The sequence below is a fragment of the Pempheris klunzingeri genome, chromosome 17 (assembly GCF_042242105.1).
Source record: "Pempheris klunzingeri isolate RE-2024b chromosome 17, fPemKlu1.hap1, whole genome shotgun sequence".
In the NCBI taxonomy this organism is placed as follows: Eukaryota; Metazoa; Chordata; class Actinopteri; order Acropomatiformes; family Pempheridae; genus Pempheris; species Pempheris klunzingeri.
In genome coordinates, this window is record NC_092028.1 from 15,622,815 (window position 1) to 15,634,618 (window position 11,804).

The window sequence follows — 11,804 nt, forward strand, 5'->3', positions numbered from 1 at the left end:
AAGGTCTGATTGACTTTGTTCAAAAGCCTGCCATTTCCTTTGATGTCGAGAGTGGCATTGAACAGAAGCAGTCAAGAGAATCATCCAGTACAAATTGAAAAGAACTTAATCTCTGCCTGTCCTGGGAATGCTATCAGACTCTTGAAGTCCTCACCTTGAAAGAAGTTGGTAGTAACATGGGAAGAAAAGTTAATGGAGAGATGTCAGCCTCTCTGGAGCTTTGGGATGGTGTTGTGTGAAGTGGCAGACTGTATTGGAACATTAATACTTTTTGCTCATACGTATCTTGATGAATCTTGAAAAATCTTTGGTTTTCTTCCAACCACTTAAATAGCACTTGCATGCATCTCTAGTGTGTTGTTGAACGACCCATTATCAGGAACTTTAAACCATTACGAACACGCCTCAAGGTTTGCAGTTATCCTTAACAGACTTGTTCTTTATATTCTGAAGAGCTCGGTCTTTGTTCTGAACAATATGCTACATTGCTCTGAAGGCTGGCAGCGTTGCATCATGTGGAAGATCCAATTCACAGTCAGTGGCCTAACACGCACTTCTTAATGACTTGTCTGTAAATGAAAACAAACAGGGTGGCTCACAGGTTGCCATTATGTAATTCACATGCTGCCATAGGGGAACGGCCGCCCACAAACACCACATGGTCCGCCATCAGTGCCCTGGCCGGCGGACTGGGAGTGAGTCACTGAGTTAGCACATGTGTATTTGCGCGTGCATGTATATATGCCTTGCTGGGTTGGTATAGAAAATTGCAAAAAAAAAAAAAGAAGGAACTCAATTAAATAACTCGCTGCGATTGACAGGCTCAGAATGCAGTTAGTCCTCCAGTGACCCTCCTCTCCATACCTCAATTGTTGAGAGTAATATGATATTTGCTCAGCTCTCATAGACGGCCCCCTTAGCACAACAATGATGGATAATATTAACGGCTGGGAGAGCTTATAATTGTAATAACCGGCCAGTGTTTGGAGGGTTATAGGAGGAATGCGCCTGCACAGCTGAGGGAGCAGTGTCTGCCTCGTCTTTCAGCTTCACCATCAGAAAAACAAACTCCCACTTTAGATTAAGCAACTGAAAAACAATTGACCTCAAAAGTGAGAGCGGTCCATCCCTTGAGTGTTCAATTGAGATTTTTGCGAGACGATGCCTCATTTGAAAGTGATATAGGTGCTGTTCGAGTTGTTTATGTTTCTGGGATGTGCCGTGTTCTTTATCACCGGACATGAATGCACTATAATGAGATAATAATTTTAGCATTGATTCGTAAATAAATCTTAGATAAATGAAGAGTGATGAATCCAACTGCCTCCAGAACAGCTTGGAAACACTCCATAGAAACACCGACTATGCTTACAGAACAAAATATTCTGGTTTTGCCCTTATTCTGAAAAAGACAATATTCCTATTGAAATGTTTAAATGGCTGATGAAAATGAATATTCCACTAAAAGTCCCATTTATGTGCAGCGCTGCATTATCTGGCTCTCACTCAGTTTGATTGATTGTTTTGCAGGGATCGATGCCTAACATGTCGTTTTTCACGTCAAATTATGGAAAAGTGAAACAACTTATACCAATTTGCCAGTGGTGGACTTGTTCAACTGTGTTGTTTTAAAAGTAGCGTGTTTCTCCTTCTGCTCAGTCATGTGGGCTTTTTGTTTGCGCATCCATCTCTACCTGAGCCTAACCAATAACAGGCAAGAGGCTGTATGTCACAAACGGCAGTAAAAATCTAAAAGGAGACACATATTGTGAATGAGCTGAATACAGAGAATGCTCCTACAACCCAAATGATATCAGCATATCCCACATATTTTATTCAGAAAATGCTCCAATCAAAGTAAGGCCTAATTCTGATTATCCAAATGAAATATCCCGTGTACATGACCTGTATCAAATTTGGAATATTGTCATATTATATATGTATTGGAATATTAGTGTGAATGTAAACTTATCCAATGAAAAATCGACATAAATAACCACTGCAGCCATTTTTTGCTCACAGAATTTTAGTGAAGGGATTTGTTTTTAAAGAATTTGTGTTCAACTGAGCTTTCTAATCACTACTCATCCATAGACACTTAAGGAAAAACAACTAAATGGGGGAAAAAAAGAACAATCAGGTGTGTGTCCAATTAGTAATTGATCATTCTAATACTCGTAACGCATCCCTTTTTTTTGGAATTGTAAATCAAATCATTGTAAAACGATAAAAATGGTGTTATCCACTATTTGTTACAAGCTCCAAATAACATGTGTATGAATATATGCCAATACTGATCTGGAAAGGCTAAATCCTTTGAAAAATATATTACTTATAAACCCACGTTAGAAGCACAGATGATTATTTCATTTTTTCTTTAAGTTTATACAGTCTGCAAAACTTTTAATAGCTGGTTTGTCTTTTAAGACACCTTATTACAGGACCGTTCAGTGTAGCCTAATGATGTTTTTGCGGCTGATGTCCTGCTAAACTTTCTTTTGGCTGACGAATATTACTCAGTTGGCAATCAAATCAAATGATTAATGTTTGGGTAATACACATATCAAATTCATTGTCTGTTGTGGTTTTCTGATGAGCTGAGATGCATGCTGCACAACATCATTTCTATAATTATCTGTCATTTGTTGTTGCTGAAAGAAATTAAAATATGTTGGAGGAAAACAGTGTTTAATTTATGTTGGTAAAGTCTTGGAAAAACTGCAATGTATGTAAACTACAGTACAACATATCAGCTATATATATATATATATATGTATATATATATATATATATATATATATATATACACACACACACACACACATACATACATACATATTTGTCAGCCAATCTAGGAATCGATCAAAGTTCAAAACGACCGCTGATGTATGCTTTTCATTTTAACAGAACGAGTACATTTGATAAAGATCAATATTTAATGCATTATTAGTGAGTTCACTACATCAGTTCATATTTTTTTTAGAAGGATAGAAGGAAAGTATAGTGTAAGACAGCATCAACATGGCTTTAGAGTCATTGTAATACATGAGGAAATGTATTAAATATAAGGGCAATAACCAACGCAGTGAACATTTATTGACAATTTAGTATTTTTCACACTTCCATCCTCCTTCAATCATATTTCCTCCCATTTGAAATTCTCTGCCGAGTTCTGGGACCCACCCCAAATAACTGACTGCTCGACGGGATCTCAAAAGGTCTGCTGCTGTCTCATAATATCATAGCTGTGGGTGCTGTCTGCCAACTGTGGCTGTTTTTGATTAGAGACAGGCCACAGGAGACAGTGCGCCAAAGTCCAGCTGCAGCAGGTCATGGCCGGGCTCAGGATTCGGACAGAGGCCAGAGGGGGGTCTTCAGCCCTGGCAGCGTCCACACCCATGGGAGTCACTAGATTGAGACAGAGCCTTCTGGATGTGTGAGGTTGCCAGATGTTGTCTGGACCACATTTAAAGCTTCCTGGCCCAGCAGGCAGTAACCAAGAGAAAGGCAACAGCCGAGCCTTTGTCATGGCATTCAGTGGACTTCATTTGTTGGATGCTCAGCTGCCTGAGTTCACGAGGTTTGGGTTTGCTCACCACAGGGATGAATAAATTTGGGAATGTTTATTTCTCCATTGACTGCTCAAACATACAGAGTAGTCCACAGACACACACTGAATTCAGTCTAAAACTTGACATCTGCTGTCTGGAAAAAAAAAAAAATGACAGTAACTTGATTAAATCTTGTTATCCTTCATATCCATCTATTCTCAGTAGGGATGCACCAGCACTGATTCTTATGATTCGTATGTATCAGATATCAGGCCGATACTCAAACAGCTGGATCAATGATTGGTGACAATGGGGCCAACCACTGGGTTGATCTATTCATGCCAATTCTAAGTTTACACCTACAAGAGTGCACTATGCCATTTGTCAGCAGCACACCAGCACACTCTAATCAGATCATTGAACACAAACACCCCCACGCTGGTGCATGATTATCTATTATTTTAATGATAAATAAAAAGTCGGTACATTTATTCCTCTGTATTTATTTGTTAGGAAAGCTATGTTTAAGTCGAGCCGTATGCTCCCTTACAAATGAAAGAATGATCCCAGTCTCTTCCACACAGTGAGGCACACAGCTCATTAATTAAACACTGCAGCGGATACTTGGTATCGGCCAATACGCAAAGCCAAGGTGTCAGAATCAGTATGTGGGCTGAAAAAGTCAGGCTGGTGTATCCCTGATTTTCAATATTTATATTTCAGAACTTTGTGTCTGGAAGCTTCTTGGAAGAACTTCCACCTGAAGTATACGAGAATATGAGAAGTCTTCTCTAACTTGATGATAAATTGTGGTACGTTTTGCACAAACAGCTCTGCAGTCACAGGAGGCTCTAAGTGCCACGTCATGCCAAACAGGCTGCCAGTCTGTGATCTTAGATCACCATTCTCACATTTGAAGTAAAAGGTCAAAATCATCATGTTACTGTAGTAATATTGTAAAAAAAATAGTGTCGAAATGTTGTTTTTTTTATTCTACGAAAGCGTAATTCAGCAGTATTTCTGAACGTACTGTATAGAGAGTTAATTCCACGGAGGCTTTCTGTGTATCTTTGTCTGATGTGACTAGAATTCAGTGTCTTTTTGTTGTTTGTCATTGTTTTTCTCCTTTACCACCTCCTCCTCTCTAGCATATCTGAAAGCCTACTATCTGATTCTGTTGCTGTTGTGTCATTGGTGAGTTGTTGCGCAGTCTGGGTGAGTAATGTGACAGTCATATCCAACCAACTGTCTGAATGTTAAAGACCAACATCATAGTATTGGCCAATAAAAGGAGTCAATGTACTGCTGTAGGCATGACACATTGGCAGCCACTGCTTACTATATTTACTGCAAAAATTAATCAATTAATTAACTGATTAATTATATTCTAAAAAACGTTTTCTCCTGAGAAACATTAATGACAATGACTTCAGAAAATCTAAACATAAGTATGTATGGATAGTGATACAATTTGAGCTAGATAGAGCTGGTTATTTTCATGAAACTAAGTGTGACAGCACAGCGGCACTTAACATGCACGACCTGTGTGCTGTTGCCTTAGGATAAAAACTGAAGTGCTGTCGGCACATAAACAAGCCTACACAGCATAGTAATCAAATAATATAAAGTAAAGTTTCTCTGAGCAGGATTTCCCCAGCTGATCAGTGATCGCTGGAAGCAGTATCTGACAATACCGATCATGGGGTCTGTTTGAAGCCTTCTATTTATTGCGTAGCATTATTTATTTATTCAAGTATTCTTTACAACATTGTATATCAAGTCTCAAAATGAAAAGATGAGAGTATCATGAATTGACAGCTGTTTGTGTATTGGCCACATATTCCACTCTCTCTGCTGAGACAACTTTAACCACAGCGGCCGATAGGCTTTGTCATCTGGAGCAATTTATATTATAAATACTGAGGCAGCAAAAATCAGTTCAAAATGTCTGGATGATCTGCTGAGTGTTTGTTACTGTGTGGGCTAACATTACAGATCATCCACTGAACGCTGTGGGTTTCAATGACAAACCGATGCATACAGTTTGCACGGTTGTAACTGCATGGCTTCGTTCTGTGGCATCACTATCCTCAATAAGTTTGCCGATTTAATGTGTCAGAATCTACATTAAATTGTCATTAAATTTTACAGTGATTTAAACTGAAACTCTGAACATAAGCTAGTCCAGAGCAGGTTACATTTGGAACATAAGTAATGGCTTTCTAGCTTAAAATCACCCCTCCTTGGTGTCGGTCTTAAAAACCCTGGTTTAAGGCTCAGCATACATCGCTAACCAACTAATCTTGCTTTGAAGTACAGCTCTGGGTTAGTCTTATGTACAAAGTGAATAAAGACAGGTATGGTAATAAGGGTAAACATAATGATTTTACTGGATAAAACTCGGATGGACTTCTGTCTCTCTGGTTTGTCTGCTTGTTTTTTTTAGTTTCATCTGTTGTGTACACACAGCAGATGCTAGCCTTGTTGCTGTAGCCTTCGAGGCTAAAACCAAACATCAGCTCACCATGCCTCCGCTCACCTTTACAGACGGATGCAACAGCTGTTTTCCTTGCTGGCGCATTAGCACTAAATTGCATGTGGCTCTTCTGATTGGCCTTCAAACAACAACAAATCAAGCTATTTATAACGAAATTGGCCAATAATGAACTTTTAATATATAATAGATTTTGAGTACTGCAACAATAGTTTCTTTTGTTAGTGGTGCATACTAAGCAAAATATATGCGCACAAAATAACTGGAATGTGTTGAACCCCCCTTAACCCTTTAACCTTCTGCTCAACCATATGGTAGAGCACATTTTGACTCACTATATCTTATTGAAAATATGTTTTACTTACGACATCTCAACCGTTTGGTAGAGGCCAATATTTCAAAAAATGTGGAGTCTGTTCATAAAAAAACATTGATTTTTGTAATTAGTGCCCCAAGGAAATAAAATATATAAAGAATACATTTTTTCATTGCTTTTTTCTTGGTGAGGATGTTAAAGGGTAACTTAAAAATAAACACAAGTGCCCAGGATGTAAAAAAGATGTGAACTGCAAACAAAAGTGCAGATTTCCAGTCAGTAGATTTAACGTGCCAGACAACAGATTTTGTTAAATGGAAATATTTTCAAGCACACTATTGTATTCACACTATTGTTTTCCCCTTATGCCTCAACCAAGCTGCTGAGGGTCAAATTACACGAAAGAAGATGAAGTAGTACAAGTAAAATCTGTCACTGCTTACAGTTTAGTTGCCATCAACTGGCACACTTTGCTTAAAACTTTTCAGCAGACCATGTATGAAAGAATGCCTGTTTGTGGGTATTCCTGCATAAGTATGTGACCTCAAGTCTGTGCAGCTTTGCATATATACATCTAAGTGCATAATTGTTTTGCCTTTGGGGTGAATCCAGTGTTTCTGCAGCCATTTTCTTTCTTTTTTTACATTTTTTTTTTAGATTCATGTAAACAGCACCTGCAGAGGTTTAACTATGGGCAGCAGAACAATGAAATTCAGGAAGATGGGTTGTTGCAAACAGATTTTGAGCAGTGCAGATTTGGCTCAGTGTATCATTCAAGCGGTCTTGTGCCAAACACTGTGTACAAACAATGTTTCTTCAAATAGCTGCATGTGCAGTGCCAGAGTACGGCTATTGATAGCCGTTGGAGCCAAAATGTCGTTTTGTGTTTGTTTTATCCTTATCTGAAATGCCATGTTATTTCAGTTTGGAGACCATCTTTTTAACCATTCCAAATTCAAAAATAGGTGACCAAAACTGTACAGAATGGGCTAAACAATGTGTCTGTCTGCCGACATTAACATGTCCAGCTAACAAGCTTACTGCCTACATTTAATCTAGCCTTACTTCCCAGAGCAAGATTTAGTCATTAACTAACTAAATGAGGCTGTGGGGTAGAATACAGGCTACATAAAAATGCCTTGGCTACAACATGGGAAGTTGTGAACGTGAGATGCTTGACGTTCAAGTGGTTACGTCATGAGAACACTATGTTTAGGCAATGCCACTACTTCACCTCATGGATGTAGAGACCTGGATACACCATTGGAGCCTCCAATCATTCCTATGAAAGCTGCTCAGTGGCGCATGAAGACAAAAAAGTCTGACGTACCGGGTATAAAAGTCTGCATCGTTGGGCCCATGGAGAATGTGCACAAGCGTCCTAGGCGTCCTGGCTGGCCCTCCGCTACATTGACTGGGAATAAAATGATTTAATCATGCAACTCCTCTTGACTGTCAAAGGTTACCTGACTAAATGGATCATATTCTGTTGGTGAAATGAGTCATTTTGCTGGGTTGTGACTCAAAAAAAAAAAAGCTTGAAGCTTTCAGAAAATGTCCACTTCCTAAATTGTAAATACCAAAAGAGGACGGCGCTCATATGGACTCTTATTGTGAAAACGATAAACACAACAGGTCCCATTTGAAGGTATCCCTGTGGCTAGGCCTTATCTTAAAAGCCTCTTTTAAGACAATTACTGCAAACATAAACAAGTATTAAGCTATGCCATACCACAGCTCAACTGTGGTATGATGTCTATAGGCGTTAGAAACATCAAAAAGTCTATTTTCATCAACTTGTACAACTCTGTTAGCTTAATTAGCTAGCTAACCCTGATAAACACCTTAGCAGCTGCCAGATAGAGATGTGAAGCTCTTTTTTTTACCACCTGTGCCTGCAATTAAGGACCTATTATTTTTTCTAAAAGTACAGCGAATTTCTACTATGAATCTTAATTAATTAAAACGTTAGCTTAACTGAAAAAAATAAATTCAAACTTTGTTAGCGCCTTGCTAGCATGGGAAGCTCGGCGTGCGTAGCAACAGTAACTAAAGATGCTTACCGTAAATCCCTGGGTTTGTCGCGTCGCACGGTGGCCCTGCTGCAAACGCAGCTGAGGTTTACCTGAAAGTTTAGCGTGGCACAGCTTCGGCTGACAGACTTCAGGTGTCGCTCTGACCCCGCAGCGGATGTGTCGGCTGCTGGAAACAGGCTGCAGAGTTGACATGTTGTTCTGCAAACATAGTCTGAGGACACGTCCAGGCGTAAAGAGGCGAAAGGGAAGTACAAAAATACCACAGTGGAGGTGATGCTGCCGCTAATCACCCAACCTAGCTTGTGAGCGCTCCTCTGCCAAAGTGGGGCCTGTGGCCTAAAAGAGGAATATTATCAAGATCAGATCTGTTTTTCATGCCACAAAGGACGAAAGAGGACACACACCTGGTTTAAGGTAAGGCTGCTTGCTCTGTTATCTCATGTTTTTGTCCACAGGTTGAAAGATCAATGCTTTGTTTATCAGGTACCTGCTTGTGTAGCTGGTAATGGAGGCTCATTAGAGGCTGCAGTCTGATGGATTGTGGATTGAAAGGACTAGTGATTTATCAGAGAAACTCATCAACAGATGTATGGTGATTCACTGGTGTGCATAGAGCTGCTACATTACTGCCATGTCTGATTTGATGATCCCCTGCAGATAAAGTCACTGTTTAAATATTATGCCTGACACCTAAAACTGCTTATGGGTGAAACTTGCGTTTTTGTTGGCAGATAGCTTGTAAGCATGAATTTCACTGGACCAGCACACATTGATGCTCACTGTTTGTTGGCCTGCAGGCGTCTGTGTTCTTGGCAATCTCTGTGGTTGATGTTGTGGTTAATGACATCCTCATCTCACCAAATGTCCAAACCCTGAGAGACACCAGAGAGGCTGGAGTTAGTGTGTGTGTCTGTGTGTGTGTGTGTATGTATCTTCACTATATGAGACCCGGCAATTCATTTTTGTCCTCTGTACAGGACATGCATTTTAGCCATCTAAGTTAAGCACCATTTATGCAGTCTGTTAAAATCCTACTGTACTGTCAAGAGGACATCCTTGGCTTTCTATTGATGTCAAATTTGTGGGGGTTTGGCCATCAGAGCACATGAACTTTCTTTTTAAAATGGCTAGAATCTCACCGTCCACATTTTATGGCATCAAGGGAGGTAAATGATCAATTTTTTGCAGATATCATGTTTCTCTTGCTAATAATCAAATAGATTCTTCAATATAAGAGTCTCATCCTCAATTTAGTAAGATTTCACAAATGTACAGTAATTTTAACCCTTTGAAAACACAACTTTTATTCAGTGTCCTTTATAGTGGACAGCAGGACTAACTACCTCTGTGTTTAATCAATTTCCATACTCCAGGAAGCAGAGGGCTGAGTGAGGCAGAAAGGATTTTACACAGAATTGTGGAAGGAGAGTCAGACTAAGAGCTGTCAGAAGATGAGGTGGAGAAGGGCCAGACAGTAGAGAAGGAAGGTGAAAGCTCAGAGGAGGACATATTAGCTTTTGAGGAAACAGAGCAGGGATATTATGGGTAAGAAGCAATGTGTATGTTAGGGCTCTGTTAGGTTAGGGCTTACTGGTATGACTGACAGTTGCACACACATGCACACACACAAACACATGCACACACACAAACACATACACACACATAAACACATGCACACACGAACACACACACACACACACACACACACACACGCACACATGCACACATGCAATGAGTTAAAAGTTTGATGAGGCAAATTATTGACCCTTAAAATGATATGTTAATGTTCTGATGTGTTCCTTTTGTCTAAATGTTCATGAAATATCCAGAAGTTTTAAACAGAAATACACAAAATCCATGAAATAATATCATTGCACTTGGTGACTTAACAAGACCCGATGTCCACTACAAGGGACAGATGATAAAAATGAAATTTAAAATTTTTTTTTTGCTGTAACATGTTTCTTTCAACCACAATACTTAGATTATCTAAAAAAACTTAATATTAAAACCTTTTTTCTTCTGGGTCTTGCTGTGCAAATAGAAGAAGGCACGTCACAGGTTGACCTAGCTGGTTGATCTTGCCATAATATGGTTATATATATCCTTCAAGGTTATTTGTTTGTATTATTTGTTGTGTTGCTTCCATAGATGGCTTTTAATAAGGTTTCAGCACACACATGATTATAGTAAGTGAGTATTTGGTATTATAAATCTAGAGCTGTCATCTGAATTTTAACATTAGTGTGTTCTCTGAAAGACTGTAGATTAGTCACATTAAATAACTTATGACAATCAGTAAACCCAGTAGCCACGACCACAGCTCAGGTTTTGTGGTAACGTATTCAGCTCTGAGGCTGTGATTGTTTTGACTAACAGAGATAAGCAATACTAAAATCTTAGCTAATTGAATGGATTTTGATCAACTTTAACTTTACTTTTACTTTATTTAATTCCAAACAAAGAAACCTGATTGATGTTCTGCTAAATAGCAGAGTACTACTTGCACTTTCCTCCTGCGAAGGAATTCCAGTACCCCATCGCATGACAGTAAGTGGCTAAAATTAGTGAAAGTTGTCACTGCCACCTCTGTCCCCTGAAGGCCTCTTACCACTTCTGTCTTCCACGCTGACTCAACCACTTCTCTTCCTGTCACCCCCCCCCTTCAACACACACACACTTTCTCCTCTCCCTTTTCATCCGCGAGCCACAGGCTTTCTCTGGCTGGGAGAGGATTTGGCAACACCCGGATTTAAGACAGCTGTGCCATGTGAGGCAAATGGAGCGGAATGTATCCCAGAAATCAGATAATAATACTGTGGCACAGATGCGCCTCCACTTGTTAATTTGTCTGAGCAGATATGTGCCAGACACTGTGCAGAGATAGTGACCAATTAGTTAAAGGCTACATGAAAATAGCCGTGAGGATCTCATGTCAAGAAACATCGGTGTTGCAATTGTGGCAGAGTGGAGTTGATGTTTTTCTTTTTTTTTACCAAATTATAGTGACAATATACAAGATGTTTAATGCCATTTTGTGTCTTTCTCTCACTTGAGGGGCAATATAACTAGTAAAGCAGTTCAAAGAATTTTTCAACTCAGCCATTCCTTTTCAAAACTTATAAAGGTTCTCTATAAAGGATCTCAGCATCTCAGAAAAAAAAACAAATGTAAGTTGCATTCAGCTGCCGCCCCCATGGCTGCACTGCCGGGCCTTTCATTCATTCTGTACACAGAATGTACGCTGACTGACCTTGCTTAGATTAGTGTTACTGTGTTAACTCAGTAACTTACCCGAGTCTGTCGCTGGGCAGCAGCTCTGACTTGTTTTTCGGCTCAGTTGCCCATTAAAGGTTTCACTCACAGATTGACATGTGCGGATGCCCCCATAACCAAGCCAAAGGACA